The sequence below is a fragment of the Bombus huntii genome, chromosome 10 (assembly GCF_024542735.1).
Source record: "Bombus huntii isolate Logan2020A chromosome 10, iyBomHunt1.1, whole genome shotgun sequence".
Taxonomy (NCBI): domain Eukaryota; kingdom Metazoa; phylum Arthropoda; class Insecta; order Hymenoptera; family Apidae; genus Bombus; species Bombus huntii.
The window spans coordinates 372,266-387,666 of record NC_066247.1 but is presented as its reverse complement, the minus strand read 5'-3'; the positions used below and the strand labels follow the sequence as shown (position 1 = coordinate 387,666).

Genomic DNA, 15,401 nt, shown 5'->3' with positions numbered 1-15,401 from the left:
ACAGAGCGAGCGCGGCAAAGCCAAGAGCACCGCGCCGGCTGACGTGGATACTCGAGCTTTCGTCGAAAAGCGGAAGCAAAGAGACAGGACGCGAGCAAGATTCAACGCAAAAGAGAAAAAGATAGAAAAGCGGAAGAGGAGGAAGAGGGCCGACCGATCGGCCAGTCGACGAGTGTGGTAGAGCGAGGCAGAGAAACGCAGAGAAACGCGGGTATAGATAAGAGAGCAAGCAACCAGGGGACGACAGGGGACGACAGGGGACGACAGGGGACAACAGGGGACGGCAGGGGACATTGGGAGGGCGGGGGTGGCAAGCAGCGTGCTTTGAGAGTGGACCCCCGCGCTGAAAGTTCAATCAAGCTAAACAACATTTCTGTCCGGTCGCTCGCCAAAAAGCGGACTGCCGCGCACGGCCGGCCGACTGCGGCAGGCCAGGGCTGGCTGGCCAGCCAACCTTTCCCGACATCGGTCTGGCCTCAAACCAACTTCAAACGCGTATGAAATCGCGCTATCGTGTTGGCGAGTAGGGCGTGGCCGTATCCGTGGGACCGTGCAGGATCTGTGGTTTTCCAGGTAGCGATCAGGATGGAAAATCTGTTGCTACACAGGGTTCCGATCATCGGTTTAGGTTTGAGTAAGAATATTCCACCGAATAGAAATCACGGAATCGAACAACGCGCCGATTAAATTTTACTTATTCCTTTAAAATATTCGTTTCTTCGACTTTTAGCTTTTAGCTTTTTGCAAACCTAACTTCCTCGACTTATTTCGTTATAAAAGCCGTCGAATCGAGAAACGACGAACAAAGACCGAAACCGTTCTCATACGACTTTCCTCTAAAACTCGATTTTCACGATAGTAAAATCCAGTAGCAGAATTACCTCTTGTTACATTATGACGTTCGTTTCTCATCGTGTCAATTTTCCGTTCCATTCGTGAAAATTTCGCACAGGATATAGTATTCGATTAATTAAATGAAACGCGCAAATACACGTTGTCAAAGTACAAAGAACTTGCGAGAAATTTGCGAAAATTTCCTTTTACTACCATCATCCTACGAAATTGCAAGTACGAAAGTGTACATGTTTTATTTTGCGTGTCACCTAGAAAACGATGTAGATAATAATACCATTTTCATCGAATAATTCACAATTCAAGCGAAAATGTAAGTGCAACCTAGATAGAAACAACCGAAACTCCAATATGCAACCGCTGAATATTTCTGAACTTTCCCATATTTTCCGACTCCGACAATGAGTTATTTATTCGACCATATTCTATTCGTAACTTTCCTCGAGGAAAAATATGGAACAGTTACTTCACATTTTTGCACTTTATCCTTTACGAATGTGAAAACCGAACGAAACTATAGGTACGGAAACTGAGAAAGAAATACACCGCCGCTGTCCATGTATGTATTTCACGAACGTTATAGTATCAACTTTAAATTGGGCATAGAATCTATAAATACAATATAAAAATCGACACCAGGCACATTTGTTTCGTACAAATATGCGTTTATCAAATATCAAAAATAAAGAAAATGTTAAAAAGCGATCTCATCGATTAGATTTATCGATCGTTCTAATCGGGAATACAAGGTATTTCTGAAACTAACGATAATTGAAATTTCAGTTTTCGGAGCAGAAACGATGCTCTACACCTCGACTAATCAACACGCACGTTAGAGTTTACCGATCCCGGTGATTCACGTCGACTTGTCGTTAAGCAGGCACGAACGATGCGCAGGGATTACGGATTTTGACGAGCAACCGTTGTTCTGGTAAGACGAGACACTTTGATATACGAGTAGACCTTGCCCTAGCCCTATACAGTATCGTTCAGAGCGAAATCAAGGGAGAGCGATAGCTGGACGGGCAACAGATTAATCGGAACCACGGCTGATTATGCCGGTGACGTAAGCAAGGGAAAAAGAGGAGGTAGGCTTATGTGCAAGAGGGGTCGTCGCCCGGATTTAGTTCTATGCGTCCTTCGTATTCGTCCCGCCTTCGACCCTTTATTTTTAAGCCGTCCTAGCTTTCTTTCCTCGGTTCGAGCACGCGCTCGCGCGCGCCTGAAAATGCAAATCCTTTTGTTATACTCGAAGGCTGAAAAGAGACTTAATCTGGCAAACCTGATCGAACCAACTAAATTACAAAAAAGTGTGGGTAGAATCACGGGGAATATAACGTCGGTATAGTCCTCGCCCGAGTACCGCGCACATTTTGCGCTATTAACTACGAAATATCGTACGATCTTAATAACATTTACGGTGAACACGTAATCTCGAACGAAACCAAAATGAGAGCCAACTAACTGGAGCGAGTCGCCCTGGCAAAATCTATTTACTCGGTGAGCTGCCGGTATCTTTGCGATCGTGAGAAGTAAGTGAATTCTATTATAAATACCGTGCTGTTAATTTGCGCCACGTTACATCGCGAGTATACCGCCATTTCGAATAACGAAGTCAGAGACATGCGTGTCTAGGAATATCTTCTTACCGCATTAAAACGTGCCACACGAATGTCGTGTCTCGCCGAGAAACAAATAGGCGGTCTGATATCGTTTATTTGAGAACGGCGTAGCGGCTGGAAAAGTTTGAAAGTGGAATTGAAAGTAAAGCGGTGTGGCACGTAAACCGTGTTTGCCACTTGCAGCCGTTTACCGTTGGATTCGTGAGGGGCGCTTTTTTTCTTTTCTTCCTCCTCTTTTTTCTTTTTGCTTATTTTTTCCTTTCTTTTTTGTTTCCTCCAATAACATTTCCGCCGAATCAACGGACCGCCCGCGCTTTTTTCTCCTGCCCCATCGCAGGGATCATTCGGCAGAAACCAATCTATATTGGATAACTCTATAGTTATCGTACGAACGGCATTATTACACGCTCCCTCTATTAACATAAATACAATTCCGTAGCGACGAAAAGAAGTAGCAGCGAGGAAAAACGAACGAACGAGTTTCGTTTTTTTCTTTCTCCTCGCAAACCTATCCTTCTCTCATAATTCTCCTCTCCCTTCTTGCTTTATCTTGAACCAAAGTGGTCTGGTCCGACTTGTTCTCTCTCACGCGCGATTCTTCCCTCTATCCTCGTCCAAAGCTTTATTTTATTTCCTCCATTGTTTCCACTGCTCGTGGGCACACCACCCTCACGTAGTCCTCCTCATTTTCCACTCACACGGGCCCAGGCTTACCAACACGTACGTCTAAAACTTCTACAAACACCCGCACGATGCCGTATACACGTACGACCACATCGAGATCCCTTTTCTCAGTTAGCTCCTGGTCCCTGAAACGTTCGCATTATTTTGCTTCGTGGTCCCTTTGTTTCGGTTCAGCCTATTGAACTGCGGGTGAGATAATACGCCCTACAGACCTGTGCGCACGACACGTTGCTTCGAAACAAACCCGCATTCTCACTTTCCAATAATCCGCACTTTTATCTCAACATCTTACCTTCGATACCGCGCCAAATTCCGTACTCTCTTCGAGCGATCGCGTTCGATTCAATTGACACGTACTTTACGCTTGATATGAAATAATCGCGATAAAGCTTGCTTGCTTTCGCGCGATTTATTCGCCTCCTATCGTAGCTCGAATAAATCGAAATCGAATTAGCAGGCTACAGGAGCTTCTTCGAAACTGCTTTGACCGAATACCTTATCAAAAATATATCGTCAAATTTATCAACCGGCAGACTTTTTTCTATCAATTGAACGATGTCCGCGATAGAGGCAAGTGAATTCGTCAGATACTATTTTTACGGCTTTAGCGTTGCGTTCAAATCAAATATTATCCTTTTAGAACGGAGAAATGCGCGATAATTCCGCTATCTAAATATAAAGTTAATAATACCAAAAATATTAAATAACTTGTTTTGAAATGTTTATCAAGAAATTGATTATCGGACCATAAAATTTTCCTCAAATTATCGTAACATTCTTTAAATTTGATATTTGCCAAGGCTAATAATATTACACGTTTGTTTGGTAAAATCAATACTCGGTCCTGGGCATGGTCTGCCCTCCGGTTAATTTTGCGATAGACGACTGATTTCGTTCGTCGACAACCGATTGCGCGCACAATGATTAAATATCAAGATGTAATTTGCATGAACGATTTCCAAGTCGAAGTATCGCTGGTGTTAGGAAACCGCAAACTTATGTATTTCAGAGTAAATTCCGAACTGGGGGGAGGGGGGGGGGGGACATTTGGGATAATATTATGCCGTGCTGACATCTTTGGTGCTAGCCAGGCTATCCATTGGGTAGCCCGACACGAAGCTGCGAAGCAAACCGTGCCTTCCTTTACCCTTCTCTCTGTAGAACCGGTGCACAAGCAACGTCGATAGCGAGAGCCCGAGATCCTGCGGTCAGGTCACCCTTTACAGGAAAGGCCAAAGGAGTTGCTTGCTTCCGCTAGAAAGAACGGGAGACCTAGAGACGAGAGGAAAGGAAAGGGATACAGAGATGGAGAGAGAGCCTAACCTTTCCATAGAAGACTAGGGAAACCGACTGACCGAACACCACGCCTTAGCAAGCTCCTGTACCCGTGTTACGGGGCTTTCAAATTACGGCAAAATTTCGTCCAAGAAGCCACGATCTGAATTAACGAGACGAGCTAGGATGAACGCACCTGGGCCTCCTACATTTCCCTAAACGGTCTACAGAATGCAGTATCCCTGTCTACCTTTCCCATCTTGTAAAATACAAGAAACCATTATCGATACGACGAGTATAAAGTCACCCCGAAACATAATCTATCGAGAAAAAATATCGTTTGGTTCAAAAACGTTCGATTCGCGATACAATGGCGTGTCCAAATTGATTTAGAAAGCCGCAATTATGGTATCTATATTTATTCATCTAGCAATTATCTATAACCATAAAGCAAAGCATGTTTCGTTGCGTTAAAAACAGGAATAAGCGGAATATCCTATTGCCCTAGAATGCTTGGAGAAATGGAACACATTTGTCGTATAAAGGTCGCAACGGAAGCTTAAAGTATTAAAAAACAAATTCTGTCGTAGTTTCTAATCGCTTCGCAGGAAATGGTTAATGCGGTATACTTTTGCAGAGAAACATACGACATTAGGAAAGAGAATTCAGACATGTTTAACTCGGATATCGACGTAATAGGAACGTAAATGAAAGAAAAGATAGGGTTGTTGGTTGTTATAAAGAAAATCGTCGCGTAAATTGTCCGACGAGATAAAAACCGGCATGCATGAGAAAGCGGTCTCGCGTATTTCTAACCTCATTTTGAGACGTTGGTTGAATTTATCGTCGCAACATAAATACCGGCCGTACTTCGCATACCACGCGTAAGAGGTTCGTATATGCGCGAAGACATATCGGGGCGTAGCCATTTAAAGATGAAAGATCTTCCGGCAACGTAACGCGTGTGATATATCGCCCGGTGCATGACGGTCTTAACGTTATTAAATTTTCGGCCTTGCTAGCTACGCCAGCCGTCTTACATTTGAAATTCATCAAACGATTATCGGCCAAGCGTAGAATTATTCACCGATGGATACACCGGTTCATACGATGGCGAGTATTTATCACTGAACCGTACAAAAGTAAACAGAAGCGTTTCGCTTAAAAATTCATCGGTTTCTCGGCTCTTTGGCCGGTATTATTTACGCGGCGGATGTGAAATTCAAGGAAACTGCCGATGGATCGCGTATTTTCCACGTAGAAGTTAGTGGGAACAGCGAAAGTTCTCGGAGGAACGCGCATGTTCGTTGTATAATATTCGAAACAGAAAACATAGGGATTAACGGTACTATATAACGCGACTATAGCAAGGGTGACGCAGCGAGTACGGTTAGCCTGAATTCGTCAGCATGCTCCAGCGCGCTCAGACTCGCATAAAAAATGCACGGAACGATATAATTTTCGTTTAATTAAAACTGTAATAACAGTTTTGACTACATTCCGCCGGGCTGACATTAAAATATGCAAGGCGCCAGCGTCACCAACGCCGCCGCTGCTATGACGAGAGGACAGTCAGACTCAGGCAGACGGGATGAAAAGTCAGTCGATGAAAAGGTGGGTGAAAGGGCGCGGTAGAAAAGAGCCACGAATCCCGCCTTAATACTTCCGACCCTTTGTCTGTCTCTCTTTCCCCCTGCCCCTCCCCCCTTCCCATTGCTATATATACTGTGTACAATATTTTAATTACAGTCACGGATGCAGAAACCCTTTCATCGATTAGTACGGCTGCCAGTTCCTTTTTCGTGTTTTAAAGAAAAGCTTCCTCCTGAAACATTCTCGATTGGTTAGAATCGTAAAAACATTACGAACCGTGGGGAACTACCTTGCTGAATCATCAGTGGCGACTGCTAATTTCGACCGGCTGTTTGCCATCTTCTAATTATCTACTTGAAAAGTAGAGGGGAAAGTTCGATTATCGTAGATTCTTTTAATTAAACAGCGTGCCATAGAGCATTTACAGAACGAGGAGCAAGGCTGAAAGAGAAGTTTGAACAGGCTCGTATTCGAAAGCTGCGGCTGTATAGAGCCACGAAGGTGAGAAAGGCGACGAGAATGGAAAATAAACGTAGCTATGATGCCCCGAGTTTGAAACAATTAACATAACAAAGCGAAGGGAGCCGACAAGGGATGGTCGGGAAGGCGGGATGCGCTGCAGCCAAGAGTAGACGAGAGGACGCGAGCGCGTTTCTCTTGAGATTTTGGCACTGTTTCCACCAGCGCGGTCGTGGTCGTAGCTTATTCCAAGTTGCGGTATTTGAAAACATTTCCCAGACCAACGTTAACGAATCTGACGTGGCGAACAGCTGAAGGACTGTACGGCGTGAAACTTTCCCCTATTACCAACTACTTTTTTTTATATAGAAATTCTACCTCGAGTAAATATTATCGTACGTTTACGCGTTTGATTTCGTCTTTCATTTTAGGGAAAATCGTCACAATTGAGTACTCGCTGCAATATTCCATCGCAAATATTTTCCTACTTTAGATTATGCGATAGGGGAAAAGAAAAAATTTAACAGAAATTTGAAATAAAACCCGCTGCTCGAGATATTTGGAAATTCTTGCGTTTACGCGAATATCGTACCATCCCGTGATAAGTCGCAGATCGAGAATCTTTGTTCTTTCGTTTGCGTATCGAGCAAGAAGCGGCGCGATCTATTTGTCTCGTTGTATATGCACGGCGTCGGATCAAGCGAGAGAACATTTTCCACGTTGTGCGTTTCAAAGTACGACGATTCAAAGTATCTTCAATGTCTGAATTTTCCAGCGTCGTCGACGTAGCATGGCTTATTTGATTAAGGTGCATCGAAGACACTAGACAATAATCGTATAAATTGCTTTTGATGTGAGAGAGCGTGAACCCTCGCAGTTTCATCTGTGTGGTTGAATGTTTCACACCCTTCTTTCCCCCTCTTTGCATTTCCATCGACTCCTCTAGCCCTTCTCGACATATCTCCGTGATATGCAATATCGTCACGCGAAAAACAAAATACAGTAGCTGGCACGGAAGTCGCTATCGAAGGGATAAATACGATAAGAAACAATATGCGGGGGAAAGTCGGGAAGAAGGTATTCAAAATCGCTCGCTCGTACGCGAAAATGTAGTTCACGTGTAGATATAGTGCAACTTCCTTCCAAACTCTCTTCGAACGATTCAAACATTCGAAGAATTGTAATTTTATAGACCGTTATTAAAACGTAGCGACGTAAAATTTGTTTAACAGGAAAATACGCGTAATTACTGCTCGCAATCGCGCCGAATAAACTATTCGTGTCCGAATTTTCAGGGAACTGTCACGCAATTAAATTTACTATTTTGATAACGCTGGATAATCTAGTTGCTTTAAAATTAAGGTTACCAGTGAAATAATGGTTCAGCTGAAGTCTGACATAAATTAAACGGTGTACGTGACTGTGATAAAAATGTAGCTTTCCTCGTCGGTGCTAGAACGTACCGAAATCTTTGGGACAAACGAAGATAGTACTACTTTTAGATTTATAAAATGATTTGCAAACGTTTGAACAGAAAATGTCCATACGAACAACGTTTGAACACAAAATATCGTACTAGAAACGTAAATAAATAAGGTGAAAATATTTATGTAACAAAAAATGATTAGACGCTAATATCACGTGGTACGACTCTGTATGTCCCTGCTCAATTCCAATGTTATTACCGTGAGAGTTTGAAGACATGTTTACAATACGCAAATAAAGCTATTTATGTAAAACGTACGGAGTGGAGGAAAATAATAGGGGCGCAACGTGTTTGAACGACACGTCACGTCTGACTATACACAGACTATATCTACTTGTCGTAGTTACGCACCCAGTTAAGTGGAACGAGGCGTTACGTTCAGACGTCGCTGTTCCGGTAACACAATTCAGAGGGGAGTTCTCTCCGAGGACTTTCACCGTATTAACCCAATATCAGCCATACGCTTTAGAATCAGGTTAACAATCTCCTAGTTACAGACTTCTCCTTCCGTCGATCCAACAAATTTGATTATTCTACTATTTATTTGTCGACTAGGTACAGTAATTAAACAACGATATCTCGGAATAGATGGTGATATAGATCACTCTCGTTCATCGACCATCAAATTTCCAGGTCGTGAAAAGAAGCGGCTTTTTCAACGTTATCGTACGTAACGCAACGCAGAACGACTTCTGCTTTCAGATGCTTCAGCGAAAAGGAAGACAATTCTTTTTCTCCGTAAAAGGCGATCAAATTGCCGTTTCCCGGCCGATTCCTTCGATCGTAGTGATTCATAAACGTTCCTGCGGTATCTGTTTACGTCTATTAGCATTTCGTCGTGCGGAGAATCGCGAAGAAAATGCTACGTCTTCCATCTGTTGATGGTATTGCGGTTCGAGTAACGCTCCAACGATCGCCCAGGCAACCAGTCACCGGCTGCTAGGAAGTATAAAATGTCAATACGCTTACCGGTGCCTTATTGTTGAGCTTGATCTATGTTTATAGATGTTGCAGTATAGGTCGCCATTACGTTGCATATACCGCTACGATACGAAGAGAGCGGCGAGTATCTTTTTCTGTAATATTCTGGCCATAATGGTACAAAGGCGACAGTAGTTCCTAACTTTCGCGCTGAAATATACGCACGCTCGTGCCACTCGCGCCAACAAGCACACCGTAAATTTGCGTAGATTCGCGTAGATTTGCAAAAGGCGTTGAGATAAGACTGGTACAAAGGCTATTTCTGTTTTAATTTCAAACGCCGATCTTCGTAAAATTATCTCCTTCGTTTCCCGTACGCGCAAAATTTCAACGATTATTATGAGAAAATATTAACGTAAAAATCATTTTCTTGAAAATATTTAAAAGCACAAAATCAATTTAGAAATAAAGTTTAAAACTTCTATTCAAGAAGTAAAAACTATATATATATATATATCTTTGATACGTATATTTTGTTTCTTATACGCTAACGTTTCATTTAGTAGTTATTTGGCAATATTACAACAAAAGAATTACGAGTTTCACCATTGACAAGTCGAACTATACAACATAGAATAAACGTAGAATAAAAATTGGAAGATCGAACATGAAAAAATGCATGAAAGTAGCAATGTAGACAAGTTAGAGCACGAGACGTTATGTTGTTTGAATCGCGTAGAATGTAAATAATCTATACTCATTCTCGAGGTCATGGATAGGTACTCGAAGGCGCCTAGCAAGTTGTTTGCACAGGTCTGGATGACAAAACGTGTAACTCCTTTCGTATACTCTCTGTCATTGTCTCTGTCTGTCTGTCTCTCTCTCTCTCTCTCTCTCTCTCTCTCTCTCTCTCTAAGTTTCTCTACCACATACGCAGTACGTAAGTAAATACGTGTGGTTGTTTCACCTTACGAGACACACACAAGCGCGTAAAGGACGTAAACGTGTGTAACCCGCGTCTGGCTGAGGGCGATATCGTTTACGATAATGCATGTGCCTAGTGCAGATCTCTCGGTCGAACGATCGTCCCCTTCAGCCTGCTTCCCCTATCGTCGACTCGTTACCTTCGACTTAACACGTTCACACACGATATGATACTTCGACAGACGCCATTTCGCTCCAACGACGATCTTCTCCGGTCGATTTCGAAAAATTGAACTGGAACGGCAGAAATTTACCAGTGCCTCTTTCCTATCTCCGAACGTGTACCTCATGCTGTTAGAGTATTTTCTCATTTCGGGTTATTTTCCGGGTACGCGCTCGATGCTATCCGGCACGTAGGAGAAAATTGCCGGGCGCAGAAAAAAGGAATTGTAGCGTACTGTTGGTTCGTTTTGTACGGTATATCGGAACCAGGTTCGACGAGGCGAAGGGGTTGAGGCGCCGGAGACTCGCCGAGGGAATGAAACCTGATTTAGAACTGCGGTCCAGAAATCTCCCGGGGGACCATCCGAGTTGACCACTGCGCACTCGCTTCGCTTTCCAGTGTCCCTGCGAGTGCGATCCTCACCCTGCTACTACCACCGAATCTTCGCCGACTCCTCCGTGTCCCACGTCCAACATCTTCGTGTCCCTGGACGCCAACAAGTGCGACTCTTTACCAACATCGCGTTCGAAATGTGTCCGGAATACTAAGGAACCCCTTCAGGCGTTACACCGGAATTTATTAAGATAAAAATAGACAAACGCAGCACCGCACAAATTCTGTTATCAAGCCAGTTAGCAATGAGATACTTTTCTCTCTCTCGCGCGCGCGCACACACACACACACACACAGTACGGTGGTTTTGTTTCATCAAACACTTCTACCATAGTACCCCTTTTACCTACGTACAGTAGAATACGATTTTCACAGATACTTCTCGCGGAACGTACACCTTTCTCGTTTGCTAGAAGAAATTGAAAGAAAATTTCTGTCGCTGTTGTAAAAGTTTCAGCTGGTGGAATCTTTACTTCGCAAGTTCCTTTCTACATCCGATGCAGATAACAAATATTGTTTCGACCAGTATAATATCGAATCTCTGTGGTCCTATGTGGAGCGTATCCCTGTGAAACCCAAAGGAAAGGGAAGGGGACCGGATAGGGGAAAAGTTTTAGGCAGGAGCCAAGGAAAAGAAAGAAATAAAGAGAGAGGTAGGAAGACGCTCCTGGCACAGCCTGGCGTGTAGGTTACTACGTGCTTGCTAGTCGGGGCATCCCGTGACCGTGGTCTGGCTTAAAGATTCGGGTCAGGCTGTAACCTGCCTCGATTGCAAATACAAGGGAGAAACACTCTTGGAAGCGCTGCCAAAACCAAAACTCAAGTGGCATCGGCTATAGACCCACTGCGCGACCGCAAACACGCAAAAATTTAATCGCCTTCCTCTACGACTCATTTGATTCCTCGGTGATCGACTCTGGCACCGCTTCCTCTGGAAGAATCTGTTGTAACCACGGATAAACGGTACTTACGCGTCGCGAATCATCTTCTGGAAAGAAGGGAATATCTTGTGTATCGCTACGATGAAAAATATACTGTCCGATATGCATAGAAATTAGTATATATTTTAGACAAAGAATTTTATCGTACAACGTAGAGCTTCCTTAATTAAATAATTTTATATAGATAAAATACTTTTATCTTTCAACAATCGTTAATTATATTAGCCACAACTTTTAATATCATAGTTGTTCACAACCATGCAACATTGCGTAAAGTTTTCTATCGTTAAAGTAACGCTTCGTATAGACGGCTCGATATAGATTACGCAGATTCCGATTTGGACAGACCAATAAAACTTATCAACTTATCATTCGCGTACCTGAAGAGTTCCTTTTTATAAAACATAGTAAAGATTCCATTAAGATCAGACTGTTCCCTTTGGCATATAAATTCTGGCATGCTACTAGAGTCGTAGGCTACAAGTGTTCGAACGACGTCTAAATTTTTAAAGATTCCGTCACTGTACGATCGCGCAATAGCCTAGAATACGACACGACAGGCATCGTGTACTAAGGATATCCATTCAATATGCAACATTCCCAAGTTTCAGAAGATGAGTTTCGCCAAGAGAAAAGAGCAAGTAAGGGTACGCGCGACGTCACGGAAAAATAGCACGCCCTTTGTCACCGGATATGAATCCTATTGAGCATACTTGGGATATGCTTGGGAGATCCAGTAGTGGCACAAGAATGCACCCTCGCTCGATGCGACGAAAGCTCGTTGCTTAGGCACTGAAGAATGGCTCGGCATACCATAAGAAGCTCTTTGCTATCTTTTTGGAAGCTGCGCATTCTCGTCTTATTGCGAGTGCGAAAAATGTGACGTTCGGACTGACGAATGCCGAAGATATTCTAGCTAACCAACGACGAATTATTTCTATTTTACGTTTCGTATCCTTTTCTATTTACTATCACCTGTTTATTTATAATTTATAACAACTCCCACAAACAGCATCCTTAGCGATAGAAACTGGTGAGATAAGAGAGCGATTGTAGGGAAACAACGATTGATATTTAGCGATGCAAGTATTAATATATTAGAGGAAAGATATAAAACATAAAAAAAGAGAGAGAGAGAGAGAGTATACTTGCCACCGTGCATCGCAATGTTTTTTCCTCAGAATCGGTTGATCGCTTGATACCTGCTCGACAAACTAGTTGCGAGACTAAAAATAACAACTTTTAGACGACGCGGATTTCTATGCCAGTTCGTCGCATAAATTGTTCGTTCGAATTCGACCCTACGGATATTATAACTTTCGAACGGCAAGTTAAAAGAAAAGTTCCCAATAATCGTTGATCTAAATTTTATCGCAAAGTGCAAACTTTCCCAGAATCCTCGAAAAGTGAAACTTTTGTAAATATTTGTACGCTTTCCACAGGTCGTACTCGACGGAAAATATCAACGTCTATCGTAAGAAAATACACTCGTCGTGGCATACTTTCTGGCACGGTTCTCGCGGAACATCGAAATAGAGTCGGAAAGAGGAGTATTCGACGAAAAGGTCTGTTTCGTGAAAGAACGTTGATTTACCTGGTTGGTAAAGGTAGAGGTCCGCGGCGCGCGGCCACACGATCGCCGAGCGCTCCACGCTGCCTGCTTAATTCCGCGTGTTTGCGGATCCGAAAAATCCTACGAAGAATCTCGTAAACAACGACGCGGTACTAGTGTCTCGTTATAGCACTGATGATCGTCGTTTAAGCAATTCACGAGCCTTCTTCGTCCTTTTCGACGGTATCTGCAGCACAACGACGATGCACCGTCATCCCTCTCCTTCTATTCGCGACATGAAAGTAACACACACACACGCGTTTCAATTCCTCGACAGCAGAATGGAAATATCGTTCGACGAGGAAAATCTCGCTTTTCTTTCCTCTTGGTTTCGTTCTTTTCACTCGGCCGGGCACTCACCGGATCACGTTCGATGTTACAACGTCGCTATAGAACATCAATAAAAATTCAACAGGCACACAGGTAGCCGGCAACTTTCAAACTGATCACGAGCAGCTCTTTTCAACGTGAGGAACATCCGTGAGTATCGCTAAAGCGCCACTATCAGGGTGTCGCCGGTAGTAGTTCGACGACCACGTGAGCTAGGAACGATCGGATTCGGATCCACGTGTCGTCGACCTCGCGTAGACGATCAGCCCGACTAAACGAAATTTGTCGAACCTCGAAATCGTTTGGCCGATCTCGAAAGGAGTTGGAACGTCGTTGATACTCCCGTCCTCCGACTTGGATCGTGAAACACTCGGATCATAGGACGACACTTTAAAACCGGAAGGACAACTAGTAAAATTAGATCTTTATACGACGCGTTAAAAAGACAATCTGAAATTGTAAGCCGTCGTAGTCAGTAGTCGCGACACCTGAGCACGTGTATCATCAAATATCAATAATAACAACAATAACAACCACAACAGCACTATATCACGATGGAAGGGAAGATGGTCCCCCCGGAATCGTTCCTCCTCCGTTAGCTCCGCAGCAGACGCTCCTCGTGCTAGGTGTCAGCCCCTTCGGAGATGCTGGTACCGGCGGTGAGAGCGTCAACCGCGTGGCTACCGACCGTGATTGTTGACGGCGTCGTCGTACTCATCAAGAAAGGGATTCGTTACCTTGTCGATCGAAACAACGAAAAGACACCAGCCAGCCTGGTTCGTCAGCCGCGGAAAGAAAACTCGATCCTCTTTTGTTTTCGCTTCAAATCGACGCACTCGATCTACTACCGCGACCAGAGTTCGCGTGTTTGACACGCGTGTGATCGACAAAGTCTGTATCGCGGCGAGAAACAACCTGAACGAGAAGGCAGGGAAGGGATTTGTGACAAACGACACTATGCTCGTCCAGCTGATCGGTACGACGTGAGAGAACTCGTTCGCTCAGCAACGATGCTGGTGCTGCCTTCTTTGCCAAAACGTGGAGATGGTGTACACTGCGGTCGCTCTCCGCACACTGAGGATAGCTGACGTCATGAGCCTACCACGCGGAGGTGGTCTCGCGAGCGAGCGTTTCGCGCCGGCGCCTGCGGCGCTGCAATCCCTATAGATACACCACCGCTCCAGCGGTATACCTCTCTCTATGCCGCGCCGGTGTACCGCCGGTCGCATATATGTATCACTGGTCTACGTCGACGATTCGACTCCACTCCACTCGTTTCTACCTACGACCAGAGACCGAGTAACGGTTTAACCGTCAACGGAGGAACTAACACCTAATGGAGTTTTACGTTACGCAACGTTGGACACGGTCAAACAGGTCAAACGATTGCACCGGACCAACCTTACCAACGAATAGAACCAGCAAACCCATTTCACGCGAATATTATGCGAATAGTAATTGGTTGATACGGCTGATACGATAATCCCCATACCGATTTTTATTTTCCTTCCTATCCAAACGTATCTCTTCGTTTCACGAACACGAATCGCACCAAGTTGTGTTTGAAAGTAACGGATTTGGTTTACGAGCAACTTCTTATCAACTTAACGAAACAATCGTGCGCAAACGTGTATTCCAAACTTCTCACCTTGCTAAATAACAAAAGCAAGTATTTTTTAACACGAGTCAACGAGACGTCCAACGCTATTTTAAGATGGGATGGTGATAAATTAAACGCGTTTTCAAACGATACCTGTGACTACTGATTTTATATACAAGAAAAAATTCAACCAGCAGTATCATGCACGTAGAAAAGGTTTCCGTTTCACCGATAACGATAGATCAACGTCATGAATGATTTCAACGTAAAGCCTGTATAACAATTCTTTTATTCTTAACCACACGGTCCCTCTCTAAAATGTACATGACGTTTGTAGAATTAAAATGAAAAGCGAGGTAAACTCTACTAAAGAACTCTTGATCACGCTCCATAAATCATCGTTAAAACAACATTCTGTCAACGTTTCATCGCTCTTTATGAACTCGTGCATTTTTCCAATGGAATATTTCCAACGAAAGCTATATT

At 43.8% G+C, this 15,401-nt stretch overlaps 1 protein-coding gene across 3 annotated transcripts in view; it reads right to left on the bottom strand.

The window, feature by feature from the left end:
• LOC126870415 (CUGBP Elav-like family member 4) overlaps positions 1-14,374 on the bottom strand; it is a 552,273-nt gene extending 537,899 nt beyond the window's left edge. For all 3 annotated transcript variants that reach the window (XM_050628111.1, XM_050628105.1, XM_050628114.1), the window contains exon 1: positions 12,968-14,374. The gene's annotated coding sequence lies outside the window, so the exon portion shown is untranslated. The remainder of the gene's footprint in view (positions 1-12,967) is intronic.
• Between the last annotated feature and the right edge of the window lie 1,027 nt (positions 14,375-15,401).